Genomic DNA, 21,267 nt, shown 5'->3' with positions numbered 1-21,267 from the left:
TGAGAACAGTCGGCTTATTAGTTTTGATTGGTGTTGCTAAGACAGCTGCTTTAGTTAGACAGCACTACAAAATAATAATTTTTTCTTGTTGCCCTGGATTATTAAGCAAACTATAGAGGAATTAAAATATCCAGATTACGAATTAATAAATGCAAGTATTGAACGTGTTTTTGTTTTTATGATTATCGCATACTTTATTGTTAGTAATAAAATGTTTTCATCCATTTCGTGCTCACAAAGATCACGTTATCCCCACTCTCAGGCTCCTTACTGAAAATTTGCAAAAACTTCTACGGAAGGTTTAAAGATTTTAATAAAAATGAAATGAGGAGATATCTAGTCTACAAAATTTTTTGTTTTATTAAATAAAATTCTCCATTTGTGTTTGAAAGCATGCCCTTAGGAACAATGTTGTCGCCAAATTCCTTTAAATCACTAAATTGTACTAGGGAAAGTGAATGAGGGGTTGAAACATCTACGCCAAAGTTATTTTTTCAACACGAATTGAGTAATTTAATCCACTGGTTTAATCAAGAAATGATAAAGCATTTTTTAGAAGGGGTGGATAAGTAAGGATATTGTTTTAATTAGGGTTGTAGAAAGCTTTCGAAGCTTGGTATGTAAAAATTTGGGAAAGTTCGAAAACTATGTTGACAAACTTTCAAACTCTAGGAGCAAATATGAATATCAAAGTAAAAATTGTCGGATAACTTTGGTAATTATAGTGATGGACAGAGAGAGAGAGCGGGTCCACCAGGATCTAAAAGTGATGGAAGGATATTATTTTAATTAGGGTTGTAAAACATTTTCGAAGCTTGGTATGGAAAAATTTGGGAAATTTTGAAAACTTTGCTGACAAAGGGTGCGAATCAGCAAATATGCAACACAGTAGCTGTACTGCTGCAATTATTACGTAGCTCGAACGCATCCTATATTTGTTTTGAGATTATTCCATAAGTGTTTTATTGGATTCAGATTCGGTCTATACGAAATTTGTCCTTGTCGAGCCAATGCCTTATTACTTTTGCGATGTGCTTCGGATCATTGTCCTGCATAAATGTCCAGTTTATGGGAATAAATTCAAATTCAAATGCTTCCAATATATTTCTAAGTATTATATTATATATCCTAATGCTGATACCGGTCCATTTTACCATTTATGAGAACAATTGGCCTGACGCCATACCATGAAAATGTGCCTTAGACCATGATACTTCCACCACCGTGCTAAATGTTCTTTTTAGTGTACCTCGTGTAAAGGGTTGTTTAGGCCCCCGAATGAAGGAGGCCGCGAAAATTATAATATTTGTTTTAAATCGTCTTATTTTGACGCGAAGATTACAAAACAGTCTGTCTATCTATCTATAACATCGGTTTAGGTGATTTGGAGTTTCTTGAAATCGTTTTGTTGACACAAGATAGGTATTTTAGTTGCATTAAGAGCGATATATACGATTTTTCGAGAGCTAAGCATTATTTCAGCAATTTCGGTAGGAGATTTTTTTGTTTATCTCGCATATAATCGCTGTCTTTTCTGGTCTGCAATGTTTTCCCTGTTCCATTTTTTACAAAATATCGAAATAATTATTGGTTCCCAAAATAAAATTTGGATCGGCTTTAGTATACCATCCCACGATTTCAGGGTTAAGAGGGATATGGTTGGATAGAGGAGATTCTCCAGATCACGAATATATAAAATTATAGCCGCCGGAAACTTATAGTTTTCGAGATATTTGCGTTTTTAGTTGAAAATTTCACAAATTTTATCTTACAATTTCTCTATTTATAGTAATTTTTCTTTTATATGATGCACTTATTATACACTTACACTTCACTACAATGTTTCTACATATTTATTTTATATTTATTATTTTAATATTTGATTTAAATAAGCATTTTATTTTTACACAATTTTTGTTATATGCACAATAACAAATGGGTTCCATATTGACAGATAATAAGTGTCGCCATACCTATTATATAAGGTTGTCATATATCTCCCTTCCGCTTTTTTGTCTTTTGAATTTCGCGGCTATGTACAAAGCGCTACAGAGCTCGTATCTGGCAACACTATACATAATTTTAAAGGTCTTGGCATAACCTACAAAACAACGCTATGCATAATTAGTTTGGATGTTGCGTTCATCAGTTATAGACGTGTAAACATGGAGTTCACTAACGCCGAAATTCGCGCTATTTTAAAGTTTTCCTTCGTTAAAGGCAAATCCGCTAGAGAAACGTTCCGTGAGATTAATGGTGTTTTGGGGGATGGTACTCTATCACTTCGAACCGCGGAGGAATGGTTTCGACGATTCAGAGCCGGTGAAAACGACACCATGGATTAGCCAGCCGGCGGAAGACCTGTGACGACAAATACCGATCAAATCATGGAATACATCGAGTTAGACCGGCATATGGCATCTCGTGACATCGCCCAGGAGATGGGAGTTAGTCACCAAACCATTTTGAACCATCTGCAGAAGGCTGGATACAAAAAAAAGTTTGACGTTTGGGTGCCGCATAATTTGACGCAAAAAAACTTTCTGGACCGAATCAACGCCTGCGATATGCTGCTGAAACGGAACGAACTCGTCCCATTCTTGAAGCGGATGGTGACTGGCGACGAAAAATGGATCACATACGACAATATCAAGCGAAAACGGTCGTGGTCGAAGGCCGGTGAATCGTCCCAAACAGTGGCCAAGCCGGGATTGACGGCCAGGAAGGTTTTTCTGTGTGTTTGGTGGGATTGGAAGGGAATCATCCACTATGAGCTGCTCCCATATGGCCAGACGCTTAATTCTACCATCTACTGCGAACAACTGGACCGCTTGAAGCAGGCGATCGACCAGAAGCGTCCAGAATTGGCCAACAGGAAGGGTGTAGTGTTCCACCAGGACAACGCCAGACCACACACTTCGTTGATGACTCGTCAGAAGCTACGGGAGCTCGGATGGGAGGTTTTATCGCATCCACCATATAGCCCGGACGTAGCGCCAAGTGATTACCACCTGTTCCTGTCCATGGCGAATGCCCTTGGTGGTGTGAAGTTGAACTCAAAAGAGGCTTGTGAAAAGTGGCTGTCCGAATTCTTCGCAAATAAGGAGGGGGGCTTCTACGAGGAAGGTATTATGAAGTTGCCGTCTAGATGGAAACAGATCATCGAACAATACGGCGCATATTTTAACTAAATCCGATCACTGTAACACTTTTTATAAAGCATTGAATGAAGAGCAAAAAAGCGGAAGGGATATATATGACAACCATATTATATATATATATTTATATTTTGCAAACGAATTAAAATGAATAATTGAGGATTATACACCAATTACATGAACCATAATTTTAATCGTTTCCTTCTCTTGATGAACTGTGGTATTGGATTGGCCAGTGTTATTTTTTTGATGCGCGGCCGAAGGCCGCCAATGCATAAAGAAATTGGACGCGAAAGGAATAACGACCACCCTGGTGTTGGATCGGCCAGGGTTATTTTTTTTGAAGCACGGACGAAGGCCGCCAATGCAGAAAGAAATAGGACGTGAAAGGAATAACGACCACCCCGGAGTTGGATCGCCCAGGGTTATTTTTGTCAAGAAGAGGGTATATCACTCACTTTAAATTTCATTTTCTATAACGAATTATAACAGATATCGTTACACCTAAACCTGCCGTTTCTTTTTTTGTCCGTTTTTTCATTGAATTGGTAAATATTGTGCATATAAGTTAATTTTGTAGAGGGTAATTGGGTATTTTATTTATTCTGATTGCTTTCATTCGTTTGTATATGGCAACACTTATTATCTGTCAATATGGAACCCATTTGTTATTGTGCATATAAGAAAAATTGTGTAAAAATAAAATGCTTATTTAAAGCAAATATTAAAATAACTAATATAAAATAAATATGTAGAAACATTGTAGTGAAGTGTTAGTATATAATAAGTGCATAGTATAAAATAAAAGTTAACCACAAATCGAGAAATTGTAAGATAAATTTTGTGAAACTTTCAACTTAAACTGAAAATATCTCGAAAACTGCAAGTATAAGAGTAATTGCAGAATTGCGGAAACGTCGACACCGACAAGCGGCATCTGTAAGGCCACGCCAAAACAGATGAACAAGTTAGATGCCATTATAAGTATGCAAACCACGAACATAAGTTTTAGAGCCACCGCTACTAGTTAGTAAGGAAGAAATCTTGGCCAAAGCGCCTGGTATAGATGGCGTGCAATGCGTGCTTAAAGGAAGGTATATTCCCCGACCCATTGAAAGTGCAGCGATCGGTTCTACTTCCAAAGGAAGCTTCATCATATCGATGTCTGCCAGCTGCCCTGTGCCTGCTTGACACGTTTGGCAAATTGTACGAAAACATAGTAAGAAACCGCCTGGAGATAGTAATCCAGAAAGCCGGCAGGTTATCAGAAATACAATACGACTTTATGAAAAAGAGGTCCACTGACACATTAAACAATGTCGTTGACACTCCGAAATGCGCAGTAAGTGGAAAAAAATGGAAAGGCGGGACTAAAAAATATTGCGCGCTGATCACCCTTGATGTGAAGAATGCCCTCAACTCAGCAAAATGGGCAAACATAATCAATGCTCTGTATGAAATATGCGCTGCTCAATATCTTGTTAACATTATTATAAGTTATTTTGAAAACAGACGACTAATATTCGACACTGAAGAAAGAACCAAGAGCTACTCTATTTCGAGGGAGTAACGCATGGCTCGCCTTTAGGCCCAATTCTATGGAACGAGATGTATGATGGGGTGGTAAGAATAAATCAACCTGAAACCGTGAAACTAATCGTATTTCAACCTGAAACCGTGAAACTAATCGTATACGCGGATAACCTTATGGTGATAGCTGTGGCTAAACATACACGGCAATGGTTCTCCTCTAGTCTAATACTGGCTGAGCACAAGACAGAAGTCCTCCTAATAAATACTAGGAGAGTGGAGGAAAGAATATCTCTCACAATAGGGGAGTGTGAAATTCAATAACAACTACAGCTAAAGTACCTGAGAGTAATAATAGACTCAAAGCCTAAATTTATGGAGCACCTAGAATACACCTCGAGTAAAGCCTATAATACCCTTAACGCCTTATTAAGAACGATGGCAATAAATGATAAAGACTGCGTGCGTTCCAGCCGGCGATTTTTACTCGCAAAGGTAATAAGATCGGTTCTATTATATGCGGCCCCAATATAAATCCAGGCGTTAAACATTAAAGAATATGCCAAATGCGCGAGTATACAAGTTATTAGCAAAGACATCTAAACAATTAAAAAAAGAAGAGAGAAACAAAAGCATGACAATGTGGCAGCAACGGTGGCAAACCTCACCCAAAGGACGGTGGTTAGGTTAGGTTTGGTTAGTGGGTTGATCATAAGAAGGATCACACTTGGATAGCTTAAACGCCGGTCCGTTGTGGTACCCGATACTTCTATGAGCCGGATCAATAGACCCTTACATGTCGACAAAGCGCTTTGTGCCTATGACAAACTTGTTGAGACGGCCAATACCTGTTTTGGCCAAATCTTCTAGTCCGCCAAAAGTGTGATTGCCGAGATGTTTCAATCTCAACCTAGCAAAAGCCGGACAGTGGAGGAGAAAGTGCCGGGAAGTGTTTCCACTTCACCCTCCTCCATACAGCTTTGACAACTACCATCGGGTAGTATTCTAAGCCGCACCGCATGAGTTCCCATTGGACAGTGTCCAGTGACAGTTTGCTCTGTGGCTGTACAGCCTTCCTGAAGCTCCCCCAGTGGCACTTCTTCAGTAGAGCGATTCAGCGGAAAATGAGTATCTAGTAGTAGCTTCAGCGACTCCTCGCTACTCGTAGTCCACCCGCTATCTGCATTTCTTAGATACCCCACTGGAGTAGGATTTTTTTCAAGAATGCGTCTAAACCTTGAGGACTCGTGACAACCCTCTACGCTGCCGCAGAAGGCTCTCCACGAAGCCCTCTTGGCTTTCTTCAACTCGGACTTGTAAATGGCCAGTCCGGCCTTGTACAACGCCTAGTCGTCACTAGAGCCACTTTTACGGGCTTTATTGAAGAGTCTTCTACTCAAAGATCTAATCTCCGTTAGCTCCGAAGTCCACCACGGGGGTTTCCCTTTACTTTTCTGCGTTTTCAGAGGACAGGAGCTTTCAACAGTAGTTCTATCAACAGAGCTGAAAACCTCGACGAGCTCCTCAATCGCGTCCGCCGTTAGGATCGAATCCCTGTCAGACGCGGTTGGAAGAGCTGATCGAAGCTTCCTGCAATACAGGACCCAATTGGTATTCCTGAAGTTTCTGTAGGTTCTATGCGTCGGGCGCGAGGCGTCCAAGCTGAACCCAATATATTTATGATCAGAAAAGGAATGGTCGTACAGAACTCTCCATTTCGAGATCAAGGGAGCAATTTCCCTAGAGGTTAGCGCGACGTTAAGGACTTCCGCCCTGCTAGCTGTCACAAAAGTAGGGCAGTTTCCTTTATTGCAGATAAAAAAGGTCTACATCACAAATAAAATCAAAAAGTGACTCACCTCTAGCGTTTGTGTCCGAGCTCCCTCAGTGTGCCTTGAACTGGCATCCGAGCCTATTAGAACTGCGGCTCCTTTGCGCCTGGCCTCTGCCAGAGTCATCCTCAGCAGGTCCGGAGGTGGTTCCATCTCGTCGTCGTGCGGCATATAGGCTGAGACAAGCCAGATTTCTCTAGCACTGTCCTCCAGCCTAGCAGTGACGACGTCCTCGTTGCTGAAATTGGGTAAAAGAAAAACGTTAAGTTCATTTCTGACCAATAGGCAGGCTCTGGTTCTACCTGTGCTGCTTGCCGCCAGGAGCTTATAGCTTTTTGTCCTTAGTCCAGATATTTCATGGCTGCTCAGCCACGGTTCCTGGATAAGGACAACGTCGGCTTCATCCCTTCCTAGATGAAGCAATAGATCGGCGGAGGCCGCCTTTGAGTGCTGGAGGTTAATTTGGAGGATCTTGAAGAGATGGATTGCAGTACCGCAACATCTCTGCAATTTCGGCCGGGGTAGAAGGTTCGGCCGGAAGCCAGACCCGAGCCCAAAGCCGCATCGGCAGATCCGATTTGGCCACCGCCTCGAGCCTTGCTCCTTTCCACACCTCCCCTATCCTGCCTACTGCCTCCTTATAAAGGAGAGCCGACCGTTCGTCGGCACACCTAATAAGTTTGTGAATGCCGAGGTTCCACCCGCAGGGCTTCCCTTGACCACCTTCATGAAAACAGCGAAAGAGTCGTTTGATATATGCAATATACCATCTCTTAACCATCGCTACAATTCTACACCTGGATCCAATCCAAGTTCTTTAAAGGTTATTCTTTGCGCACCTACGGGTAAAGCAGCATTCGGAATAGGTGGAATGACCCTTCATTCAATATTCTCTTTACCTGTTAATCAGTTGAATAGAGAGAGAATACCCGCTTCAACTCGTCATGGGAGATGGCTCCATCTCCCCTGCTTCGGTCGTACACACCAGGCTATACTGAGCTTGCGAGTTTAGCGATTTCGCTAAACATCGGTGCGGGTCCGACCCGAGGTTTTTTGCCGAGGGAGGATTCACCCTCCTGCTATCTCTGCCGCTTTATCGAGGTGTGGGGCTCGCTCGGCCCCACTTTCCCGTCGCCCACGTCGCTCAATACCCTTTTGGCCCACTCAAGTGTGCTAGCATGCTGGTCAGATTTCTGAGCGCTCCAAAATCTTGGCAGCCAATCGACGATCAGACTTCAGCTTTTTAGCTGCAGTCACGCGCTTCCCCACCGGGCCCTTAGCGTTCGCCGAGGACCCCGTGACCCCCATGAACTTAGCAGAACGCAGTCATGGGGACCTGGATTTCCACCTTACTCAAATACTAAGTGAACATGGGTGCTTTAAAATCTACCTGTATAGATTCATTCGCGACACTAGTCCGAACGGCATAGAAGACTCTGAACATGTATTATTTTACTGTCCTCGCTTTGTAATTATAAGGGAAAAACTATACTCGGTGGTAGTTTCTTGGTGGAAAATTTGACGACACTCATGTGTCAGTCCACTGAGAACTGGAAAGCTGTCAGCGAAGCGGCGGCCTCAACCATGACAAAACTGAGACATATAGAACAGATTAGGCGTCCTTCAGTCCGTACCATAGAGATGACTTAAATGTCTTATCACTCCCACGAAGTAATACTTAATTAGGTGGTTCCGCGAGAGAGTCTAGAGTTTGGAGTAGATTAGGTTTAGCGGATTAAAGTTCCGCACTTCGGCATTCGATGTTTCCTTTATTTAACAAAAATAAAACCACCCCTGCAAACATCACACACAACGCAGACCATCCACACATACACACTACAACTATACAACCCAACACTCAATACAAACTGCCCAAGGACCAGACGTGAAAAGCACCCTTTCGTTTTGCATTATTCGAGACATCTGTCCATAGCAACACACGTACGTCGCCCGCAGCAACACACGTCTTTTCGCCCGAGTGCAGATACCGCCGGTGTTTTCAAGATAAGATTTTGAATTTTGTACTTTCACTTTTTTTAATAAACGAATTTAAAGGACTCCGTTGTGTACTCTTGTTTTTTAAGTGGTAAAAGGTGAGTGCAAAAGTGAAAAGATTATTCACATGTATACCCTAACAAATTTTAATATTCTGAAAGTGAATTTTTATAACGTAAAAAAATTTGATATTTTATTTGGTACACCGGCTAATTCCCCGTCCATTCCCTGACATTTTGGTCCTTTGAGCAGAAGCAGTGCCCGATAAAAGGAATATTTATCAAAAAATATCAGTTAAGCCGTCTACCCAAGGCATATACTTGTAATATATTTTTATATTGTTTGAATATCATTATTCTATCACATGCTTATTGAAATTGGAGGTCTAAAATAGTTTTCTTATGTTACTGTTTGTTTTTTGTTTATTTATTATCATTATTTCCATCCCATTAACATAAGAAAAATATTTGAGATTATTAAAAGTTGCAAAAATAGAAAAAAACTATTTTGCCAAAATTCAAATATTTATATCTTTGAAATGACAACGAACACCCCTCTGAAAATTTCAGAATATCTTTAGATATGTTAGAGTTATAATATTAAAAATTTTGAGGCCTAAAATTTCCAGCGATGGTTACTTTTTACGATTTTCTAAAATTCAAAATTTTTTTTTTGGTAATTTTCAAAACAATTTTTTTCTTATACCTCTATGTGTCCTCTGAAAACTTACCAGCGTTCCAGCGTTCTTTGTTAAATATACAGTAGTTTCTGAAATATTAAATAAATAAACTCATAAAATCGGGAAAACAGTGAAATTTTCAATTTAGCTCTTATGCAAATTTTTTCAAAATTTCTTCCTTTGGCAGAACTTTGTTTTATGATAGGACAAAACTTTCCACCAAAATTTATTCGATTCGGTGCTGCTCGCGTCCAACTGTTTGCCGATTTGACTTGGAATGAACCAAAAAAAATTTTAAATGGAAGATTTCAAAAGTGCTGTGTGTTGGATTTGTTCAAATACATCGAAGTACATTATGAAACCCTTCCCGAAGATGAATCAATTTATACTCTTGGAATAAAAAGAATTCGACATTCATTTTAATGTATGACAAGGCAACTAAAGCGTAGTACACCTTTCGTAGAGTCCCACAAAAACCAGGTAAAATTATTGAAGGTCCAGGAAAAATTCAAAAAAGATATATTATATTTGGGATCAATTAATCAAAATACCGATAGTCTCAAGACTCCAATACCAATTATAAAAGAACGAGCTTAAGAGACAAACTCCTCGCTGGAGACAGGATCCTTAGTACATCTACCCCCTTGTGCTACGGATGACTTTTATGGCGATTTCGTAACTTGGATAGAACTCTCCCTCGGAGATATGTTTACGACCATATATATAAACAACCATAGAATAAGCAATGTACATATATTATTCCAGGAGGACCTCGTATCACAATGGGAAAGTAAACTTACCAGGGGTTCAAGTAAACGTTCAGTTAAAAATTGTATGCAATGTACCCCAGGCAACCCAAGAAAATGGAAGCGTTATTGAATATTTTTAGAAAACGGTCAACAATTTTCTTACCAATCTACAAAACATAAATGTAGACACTAGTAGTGGAGATTCTTTCATAATATTCTTATGTGGATTGAAATTACCCAAAACCCTTCTACATCACTTCGAGGATACTCTAGAAGACAATTCCGAAATACCGTCGTGGAAGACCTTTGACGCGTTTCTAATCCACAGGTATAAATCTTTGGAAGCAATGGGGAACCTGACGGATCCCACTCCGATTACCCAACCCGACACTGGAGTCCATAAAAAAGTTAAGGACCAAAAATAGATAAACACAACACTCTTTTGCAGGATTGCAAGCTTCTCTAGAGTTCTTACGCATATTTTGTAAGCGCAATTTTTGAAATTCTTTATGCCTGGTTTGTAGTGTGTCTTCAGAAAGTAACCCAATTGGAATATTGAACTCGTTTGTAATATCACATCCATGAACGAGTATTTTGTGGACATTTTTGGCATATAAAACCATGAGAAATGTACAGTGTAATTTTCATAACTCTCTTTCAAAAGTTCCCTAAACAATTGTATATTTATTTTTTCTCCTCAAGCTAGCATTTGTAAAATTAAACTAAAATATTTTATTAATTGTATATTCACAGAAATAATTTTTGCCGACATTTTAATATTTGAAAAACAAAAACAACGACGTGCAGTATTGCCGTCATTCAATGTTCCGTCCCAGTTTTATTTCTGTAAACTGCAACTGTTGCAAGTTCTATTTGCGCTGAAACGTTTGCAACAGCACCATCGATCATTGTTAAATGCATTTTATACGATACATCTACTTCAAAATTTTTAATATAATATTTAAAGAGAAAGCGCAAAGGCACTTCTGCTAACGTTTCTGTAACAATAACTGGGCAAGGTAATAACGCGTCTTTTAATTTCACTAATTCATAGTAGTTAGGAAAAAGTCCTCGTGAATGCTATTAACAACAGATCGCAGCTTATTATATATCCTAACTGATAGACCAAGATCATAAAATAATGCCAGTGCCTGGTCATTTGACAAATGCTTATTGGTTTCATTTGACTGATTATTTATAATGTCGGCAGCGCATTCCATTTGTTCAGCTGATGTATTTGTGACTAGTTAGTACGATCACTACTTTCCGTGTATTTCAATTTCTTTCTACCTTTACTTGTGCTTGCTTCCTACAATTACAAAGCATTGTTATTATTACTTACTTACTTTTTTTTAATTATTAACTCACGCATTGTTCTTCACGTATTGCCTCACACTTTTTGGTACATATACAATTTATTTGAGGCCACTCAGAATACATCTTCTCGAAATATGTTTTCACACGATGGCATTTATTCCATTTTAGCTAAAAAATTTTAGATAGCTTACGTATCTTTATTCATTCTGTAGTTCACAGTGTCCGCTGCATATCATGCGTCGAAAATTTCGCCAATTTTAATAATGAAAAAATCAAATTGCAAAATTGCACCGCAAACCTTTTTGGTTTTAATTTATCACACTTGTATTTATTTATTGTAAATTTTGCAAGGGATTTCGCTGTCCTTTGAAACTTTATAATTGCTTTTTTTGTATAATTTTCGTTTCTGTTTACTGTATTCTTCTTTCCATTGGCGGCTGAAATCGTGATGGAGAATTTTAATGGGCGTTCCTTTGAGAAAGTGCCCTGTAGTTAAAACTGTGAAATCGGAGGGATCTTGCGAGAGGATTGTAAGAGGCCGTGAATTGAGAACGGCTTCAATTCGAATTAATAATGTCGTGAATTCTTCGTAATTGAACTTGTAATTTCCAGCTACTTTTTTGAAGTGGGATTTGAAGCTTTTTACAGCTGATTCCCATAAACCACCCATATGAGGAGCGCTTGGGGGGATGAATTGTCAATTAATGCCTTGGGGCGCGTACTTTTGTACAATCTCAGGTGAGACTTGTTTGATAAAGTCCACAAATTGTTTTTCGGTGGCTCTTTGAGTACCGATAAATGTTTTACCATTGTCGCTCATTATCTTCGATGGAAAGCCGCGTCGACCGCCGAAGCGAGCAAATGCCGCAAGAAAAGCCTCCTTCGTCAGATTAGTACAAAGCTCAAGGTGCACTGCCTTTGTCGTAAAACAAAAAAAGACACCTACATAGCCTTTCATCCTTAACATGGAGGCCTTTATCTGAAAAGGCCAGCAAAATCGGCACCTGTGATTGAGAAAGGCAGAGCGAAGTTGCAGCGTTCCGGTGGAAGTGCTGACATAGTCTGTGTTTGCATCTTCTGCTTTTGCATTGTGCAGATTATGCACAGGAAGATGATCTTCTTTATTTGGGGCTTAAGTCGGAGAATATAAAATTCCTGGCGGACCATATGTTGCATGCGGCGATGTCCGGCATGAAGCATTACTATGTGGATATAATTGATGAGTAATATGGCAAAACGATACTTCTCCGGTACAATTATGGGATGGTGTTCGTTATATGTTAGGCTTGAATTGACAAGCCGACCATTCACACAAAGAAGGCCTTTCGTTTCTAGTTAGGTGTTTAGAACTAAGAGGGCCCTCCTTTTATCACTAAGTTTTGATTCTCTTAATAGGGATATATCGCGGTTGTAGTAGCGCGCTTAAGTATATGCGATAAGAGCGACCTTTTTCTTTTTGTAAGGTTAGGTGCGTCACTGTATCGCATTGGGAGTTTGCTAAGCCCTTGACTTTGGCTTTGAGTTGCTCTATAAATTTGAACATGTAAGCAACCACTCTTAAGGCTCGGGGGAACGATGAAAATCGTTCAAGGATATCGGTATCATCCAGTGTTGTATGAAAAGTGTCGATTTTTCGACTCTTTGGGGCAATCATATTGCTCATGGGCGATTGTGGCCAAGAGTGGGGAGATTCTGTTAACTATCGGGAGCCTTTCCACCACAGGTTGGTGGTGGCAATGTGCAGGGGTTTGCACCCTCTTGTACCTAGATCAGCTGGATTGTCAGCAATGGCTACGTGTCGCCAAGTGGCTGATCCAACTAGGTTAAGTATTTGAGACGTTCGATTGGAAATATACGTCTTCCATGCATATATTGGTTTTTCTAGCCATGCTAGTACAATTTCCGAATCGGACCACATATATAGTTTGTAGTTTGCCATGTTTAAACGCACTCGTACCATGGATACTAGTTTGGCTAGTAGTAGCGCTCCACACAGTTCAAGTCGTGGTAGACTTATTGTTTTTAAAGGAGCTACTTTTGCTTTTGTTACTTTTGCTTAGTAGGTGGCTTGTGGTCACAATGTCGCTTTGTGTGCGAGCGTATATAGTGGCGCAAAATGCTTTTTCAGAAGCGTCACAGAAGCCGTGTAGTTCGACTTTGTGCTCTGGGGCATAGTTTACATCGGTTCCATCTAGCCATAATTCTTGTATTAGGATTTTGGCTCGTATCATAATTGGCGAAAGCCATCCTACGGGTCGAAAAGTTTTGCTACAGATGATAAAATTTGGCGTTTTGTTATAGCGGATAATGTTGATATTGACTACAGAGATATGGAAACTGGTCATATATCGCATTCCATTGGATCCCCAGAGTTTTTGTTGTACTTTCCTTTTCGAATATAAGGAAGTAAGTGTCTAACAAATTTTCTTTTGGTATATTTTTTACTTTTTTTCGGTGGTTTGCAGTAAATTTTTTTAAAGGGAACCCTGTGGTTTTGAGGTCTGATATAACCTGTGATAAGGACTCGTATGCTTGCGAACGACTGTGACTTCCAGACAGGATATCGTCTACATACGTTTGAGTTTTTAACATTTCGGTTGCCAGAGGAAATGTGTTCGAATAGCTAAATATGGAGCACAAATGACGCCAAAGGTAACTGTTTTTAATTTATAGTCGCGTAGTGGACTATTGGGAGATTTTCGAAAATCAATTCGCTGAAAATTTTTATCGTCTTTACGTACGACTATTTATGTATACATTTTTTCAACGGCCCCATTGGATACGTATTTGAATGTACGCCAATTTAATATGACAAGCATTAAATCTGGTTGGAGTGTGGGTTCCGTAAATATAATATCATGTAGTGAATTCTCAGAGCTAGTGGATTTTGAAGCGTTAAAGACAACTCTTACTTTTGTTGTTTGTGTGTCTGGCTTTACTACTGCGTGATGAGGCAAGTAAAATGAGTAATATTTGCCATTTATGATTTTTTCGTCTGCGCATACTTCCTCCATGTGGTCTAATTGGGAGAATTCCTCTAACACGCCATCGTATTCTGATTTAAGCTCACCTTTTTTAAGTAAGTTTTTTTCCATACTTAAAAACTGCTGTATTATTGCAGAGGTGCGAGAGTGACCTAAGGCGAGAGTGTTAGGAAATTGTTGTTTTAGTGGTAGTCGTACGACGTACCAATCTAGTAGTTGTGGCTTTGTAAAAGTCTTCACAATACTGATCTTCTTTGGTTTTAATTGAAATGTAGGAGTTCTTCTAACTCCCAAAATTTTCTCAATTGTGTACTGAGGTATTCGTTTGAGATTTCCTCAACTTGGTTCTGTAACTAGTCCACTTAGGATCCAACCAAAAATAGTATTTTGTGCCAAAAGTGTGGTTGAAATTTTCTCAATACCTTCGAGTATTATCTGTGGTATGAGATCGCTGCCTAATAGAAGATCTATTTGAGCGGGAGTCTTGCAGTTGCGATCTGCTAGCTTTAGGTGTGCAACCTTTTGCGAATGCTTGCTTTTTATGTGATAGCTTGGAAGCATATTTGTTAGTCTCGGTAAGACAATAGCTTCTGCTTTAATGCGCTTATCCACTTTGGAGGAAGTAAGGGTTATGGGGCGGATTTGGTTTAAGTTTTGGACTACTCTTCCGCCCATTCCCGTGATTGCAAAATTGGCTAGTTTTGTTGGCAGTTGTGGGCTATTTTGTGCCCTAGACGCTGTAAATGATCGTTGTGGTCCTCGGATTAAGGCCCTAAGCCTAAACAGTTTTCCTCGGTGTTCGATGGATACGATTGTTGTGGATAGTAGTACCCTACTTTGGTTTTCGCTGTGTAGCGTTTGCATTTTTAATGCCTTTCAGCAGCATGGTGCTTCTTGGTGATTTTCAGGATTTTGTAATTCGGGGTTTGCTGTTGCAATTAATCCCGTAGCCCTTTTAACATTAATTTGAGGTGAGCTGGAGAAAATTGGTATTATGTAACATTGAATGATGTTTTTTGTGGCAATATACGCAATTGAATTTGCTTTCACACTCTTTTAGAGTATGCGAACGTGACAAGTAAGCAGTTTGTGCAAAGTTTTTTTGTTCTCACAAAATTGTTCCTATCGACAATACTTAATTTTTTGAATTTCTCGCAAGATTTGAGCTTATGCCCTCCTCTACACAGTTCGCATGACGCTTGTTTATATTGTTCGGATGTGAACAATTGATTTTTAAAAAAGCTTCTATTTAAATTGTTGTTACTACTGGTTTGGGGTCAATTGAAGCTTCTAATGAGATCGTTTTGAGCGTTTTTAGTTCTAACTAGTTTTTTGTCTACCCTTTCTGCTATTTCATATTTGGTAGTTAGAAATTCTTTCATTTGCTGCCACGTTGGGCATTTTTTCCGAGATGAGAGCGATTGCTCCCACAAAATTAACGATTTTGCTGGTAATGCTGCCAGTTATTTACCAGAATAGGGTCCCAGCTGTCTGTGGGAATATTTTTTGTCGATCAAACCGACAAACAATTAGAAACATTGGATTGTAGTATAATAAATTCTTCGTTTCTTTCTGAATTTTAGGCAAGTTCATTAGTATCGTTACTTGCTTATCGACCAATATTCTTTCATTTTCGTATCTTTATTTTAGAGCTTCCCAAACCAGATTGAAATTATCGTCACTTAGTGCGAATTGTTTGACTATGACACCTGTTTGACCTTGAGATGAATGCCTGAATTGTACTCTTGACATTGAATTTGTGGCAGCTCTACTCTCGGTTGTGGAGTAGGTGCAATTGCTTTAAATAATTTTAATTGATCCGAAATTATTGCTTTTGTTTCTTCAAACTGGTCTAAGCAGTTTTCGTACTTGGCGTAAGTTTCTGCAGGGTTACATGGACTCTTTTCTTCGGAATCATTTAGGTACTTTTAGAGACTGTGTTGTTTTTGAGTCTTTTGAATCTGAGCTCATTTAGAAAATATTGAAATTAATTTAAAATTCCTCAGTGTCGACCGATGGAATTCAAGCTATATGCTCGTATATAACGAAACTCTTTTAAGTAAATAGATTTTTTGCCGACAAAATTAATTTTAACTTCCGTATATGTGTATAACCGCAAACTCTTTTTATAAGAGTTTTAATTCGAATTAAGTTTCTTAAATATGCGGATTTAGTTTTTTATAATTACCGGTCGTATTTATTTTTTAATTTATTAACACTCGAACTTGTATTTATTTATCGCTTTTATGTCCTTATGCAGGGGTATGTAGGTACACGCAAATGTGTGGACTTGTAGATATGTATTTATGTACTTGTGTAATTGAGAGCTCGTTAAAGAGATCAATGCACTTTGTACCTGGGTATACACGAATTATTGTGCTGAAAATTTTGTGCGCAATCCGGCTTGTTTCGCCAAAGAACAAGGGGTATTGCGGGATATATGCAAAAATGGACTTTGAAGAGATTTTTATTTGAGTACTTTTTATATTATTGTTTTTAGCTTTCTTTTAACAATTTTATTTATTATGTATTTTTTTTTATTATGGAATAACTTATTTATTTGTTTCTATATTTTAACCGCACCGTTTAATTAGTTTAAAAAAAAACGATATTTAAATGACTAAATGAAATAAAAATATGTAATTGTACCCACTGTATATGGGGTATGTGAGCATAGGCAGACCGTATATACAAGTGTGTATATGTATGACAGTGCACGCGCGATACTTTTCTTTTGAAATTTTTATGTTTATACTCTAGCAACCTGTTGCTACAGAGTATAATAGTTTTGTTCACCTAACGGTTGTTTGTATTACCTAAAACTAATCGAGTTAGATATAGGGTTATGTATATATAAATGATCAGGATGAAGAGACGAGTTGAAATCCGGGTGACTGTCTGTCCGTCCGTCCGTCCGTGCAAGCTCGCACTTGAGTAAAAATTGAGATATCTTTATGAAACTTGGTAGACATGTTTCTTGGTGCCTCGGTACCTTGGTAATCGGACCACTGCCACGCCCATAAAACGCCATTATTCAAAAACAAATAAATTGCCATAACTAAGCTCCACAACAAGATACAAGACTCTTGTTTGGTATACAGGATCACAATGGGGAGGGGCATCTGCAGTTAAATTTTTTTTTTTAAATGGGCGTGGTTTCGCCCCTAGTAGGTTTAATGTGCATATCTCCTAAACCGCTAACGCTATACTAACAAAATTCACTGGAAGCAAATGTTTTTAGAACCTCTACCTACAGTGTGAAAATGATTGAAATCGGGAATCCGCCCACTCCCTATATAACGGTAAAGTTAAAAACTATTAAAAGCGCGATAAATCAAGCACTAAACACGCCAGAGACATTAACTTTATCTCTGGAATGGTATGAGTTGACTTTATAGGAACCGCGTTCAAAATTAGACAGTGGGCGTGACACAGCCCACTTTTAGGTGAAAACTCATATCTTCAGATCTGCTTAACCAATTTCAACAAAATTCGGTGTATAACGTTCTCTTTATATATCTATGTCATAGTGCGAAATCGGACTACAACCACGCCTTATTCCCATATAACACCATTTTCAATTCCATCTGATTCTTTCACTTTCCACTATGCATATCAAGCAACAATGATTATATCGGGGTAAAACTTTGTGTGAATATGCCACCTTGTGACCAAAAATTGTCTAAATCGAACCAAAACTGTTCAAGCCCCTAAGTACTAAATATGTGGACCCCAGTGCCTATAGTTGACCTTCTACCGAAAATATCAGTCAATCCACAAAGAAATCTCAAACGAGTATACCATTTGACTTTGCGAGAGTATAAAATGTTCGGTTACATCCGAACTTAGCCCTTCCTTACTTGTTTATTTTGTGGTTGTTGTGTGTATATATATTATATAATATATACAAATGTAAGCGCATAAGTTAAGACAATCAATAATTTGTTTATATAATATATAAATATACATATATATGTAAATATAAGTATTATATAAGTACATATGTATATAAGTATATTCACCCGAGTTTTTTATGTATCGGTTTTTTGGAACTTTCCGTTAACGTTAGGAAAAATATAAGTATATATGTAGTACTAAAATTTTTAGTTCCGTTTTTTATTTTCCGTTAACGTTTCTTGTACCCGTGTTTTCAACCTGTTAAAACGGAGCTTCCTAGTTTAAACAGTATACAGGATTTACAAACATACATGTATAATTAATAAAAAAATGAAAACAATACACTTACTTTGTCTCGCCTCAAGGGAGTTTTGTGGAGAATGTATGTGTTTTTTTTGAGGGTTTTTTGGTTTTCCCTTTTCTTCTTAACGCCAGCTGTTCCGGTGCTTGTTCAGCTCTCTCCCTGTGTTTTTGCTGCCGTATATATATTTTGTAGTTAATCTCGCGTCCGTTTTTGATTATTATTGTTTTTTTAGTTTCGCGCCCGTTTGTTTTTGTGTTTAAGTATTATTTGATTTTATGTTTTTGTTTTTTTTGGCACATTTAATATCTTATGCTGCTTTTCCACTTTTATGTTATAGATGTATGTGTATGTGTTCGAACATATGTAGGTTCGGTCACTCAACTCTCAACTTCACTTTTTGCATATGTATGTATGTATGTATATATTTTCTTTATGTACACATAAAACATATACATATAACTTTATACTATACATATTTCTTTATATTACGCTGGACTCTTTTTTTCCAAAAACTGTCACTGCACCTTTTTGGTTTTTTTCTGTTCACTTTTTGGCACCACTTTTGTCACTGCTACTGTTGTTTTTTCAATAAATGCACCGGTTTTTTTCACTGTTTGTTCATTTTTTGGCACATAATTTTTTGTTCACGTTGTTTTAATTTTTTTCTTCTCACCATTAAAAGCGGTAATAAAAAACCAACGCCAGCGGTAAAAAAAAACGAAAGCGAAAGATGCGCTGTGCTTTGGACGAATCGATGCTAAAACAAAGTAAGGAAGGGCTAAGTTCGGATGTAAACGAACATTTTATACTCTCGCAAAGTCAAATAGTATACTCGTTTGAGATTTCTTTGTGGATTGACTGATATTTTCGGTAGAAGGTCAACTATAGGCACTGGGGTGCACATATTTAGTACTCAGGGGCTTGAACAGTTTTGGTTCGATTTAGACAATTTTTGGCCACAAGGTGGCATACGTTAATCGCATTATTCACGCAAAGTTTTATTCCGATACAGTCATTGTTGCCTGATTTGCATAGTGGAAAGTGAAAGAACCAGATGGAATTTAAAATGGTGTTATATGGGAAGTAGGCGTGGTTGTAGTCCGATTTCGCCCATTTTCGCACTATGAAATAGAAATATGAAAAGAACGTTATGTACCGAATATGGTTGATATCGGTTAAGCAGATCTCAAGATATGGGTTTTCACCTAAAAGTGGGCTGTGTCACGCCCAGTGTCTAATTTTGAACGCGGTTCCTATAAAGTCATCTTATACCATCCCAGAGATAAAATTTAATGTCTCTGGCGTGTTTAGTGGTTGATTTATCGCGCTTTTAGTAGTTTTTAACAGTACCGTTATATGGGGAGTGGGCGGAGTTGCCACCCGATTTCACACTGTAGGTAGAGGTTCTAAAAACATTTGCTTCCAGTGAATTTTGTTATTATAGCATTAGCGGCTTTGGAGATATGCACATTAAACCCATTAGGGGCGGGACCACGCCCACTTAAAAAAATGCAGATCCTAATGTGATCCTGTGTACCAAATAACAGTCTTGTATCTTATTGAGGAGCTTAGTTATGGCAATTTATTTGTTTTTGATTAATGGCGTTTTGTGGGCGTGGCAGTGGTCCGATTACGCCCATCTGCTATACCAACCGTCTCACGGTACCAAGAAACATGTCTACTAAGTTTCATAAAGATATCTCAATTTTTACTCAAGTGCGAGCTTGCACGGACGGACGGACGGTCGGACAGACAGTCACCCGGATTTCAACTCGTCTTTTCATCCTGATCATTTATATATACATAACCCTATATCTAACGCGATTAGTTTAAGGTGATACAAACAACCGTTAGGTGAACAAAACTATTATACTCTGTAGCAACAGGTTGCGAGAACCTCCTTCTGCTTTAATACAGCTTTTTGCACTGTCCAAAAGCATGTCGAACGAGTGTTTTAGCTCGTTGCCCGGTATGGCCGCCATTATGCCGGTGCAAGCCTTTTGAATGGGCTCCACGTCTGCATAAAAGTAGAAGTCGCACGGTGCCATATCAGGTGAATACGGGGAGTGGTTGATTGTTAAAATGTGATTTTTGGTCAAATAATCGGCCACAAGCGTCGATTGATGAGACGGCGCTTTAGCGTGCAACAAACGCCAACTTCCATCTGCGCGATATTCGGGCCGAACACGTCGAATACGGCGCCAAATGTTCGGTCAAAATGCGATATATCGATGTTTTGGAGATGCTCAATTCTATTTCCATGAACTGCAATTATGATTTCGGCTTATTTTTTATGAATTCACGCATAGTTTCGATGGAATTTTCGGTGATCACGAATTTTGGTTGGACCACATGTTCATAGTCATATATGTCCTCACGACCAATCCAATTTCGGTAAAAGTTTTACCAATTTTAAAACAAAATTTAATGTTGGCTCTTTGTTCGAAACTCATTTTCGCACCGATGACAAAAACATACAAATACTGACACTTAAAACGCAATAACTTCACTTACAATAGATGAAATGTCGTGAATTTTTTACTGAAAGTCGATAAAGAGTAGCAGATTCTAACGCACTTTACTTTGTTACTTTTTTACTGTTTACTTTGGAACGCACCTTGTATTATATATTATACAATATATAGTTGTATATATATAATATCTATTGATGTCTTCGTGGTAGTGTGATCGTGGTGATGTTGTATTTGTGTGCGTGTTGGTGCAAGGTGTAGTAATGTGGAATGTATAGTAAGTAGGTGTGGTGATGTGGATGTGAATTGATGTGGTAAATGTGGTGTGACAATGTCTTATGGTGAGGGGGG

At 38.6% G+C, this 21,267-nt stretch overlaps 1 long non-coding RNA gene across 1 annotated transcript in view; it reads left to right on the top strand.

Moving 5' to 3' along the window:
• Positions 1-21,267, top strand: part of LOC138858926 (uncharacterized) — a 41,530-nt gene that overhangs the window by 18,757 nt on the left and 1,506 nt on the right. The window lies entirely within an intron of this gene.

Source organism: Bactrocera oleae, chromosome 2, assembly GCF_042242935.1.
Source record: "Bactrocera oleae isolate idBacOlea1 chromosome 2, idBacOlea1, whole genome shotgun sequence".
In the NCBI taxonomy this organism is placed as follows: Eukaryota; Metazoa; Arthropoda; class Insecta; order Diptera; family Tephritidae; genus Bactrocera; species Bactrocera oleae.
Note: the sequence above shows the minus strand (reverse complement) of the source record. Positions and strands in the feature narration are given on the sequence as shown.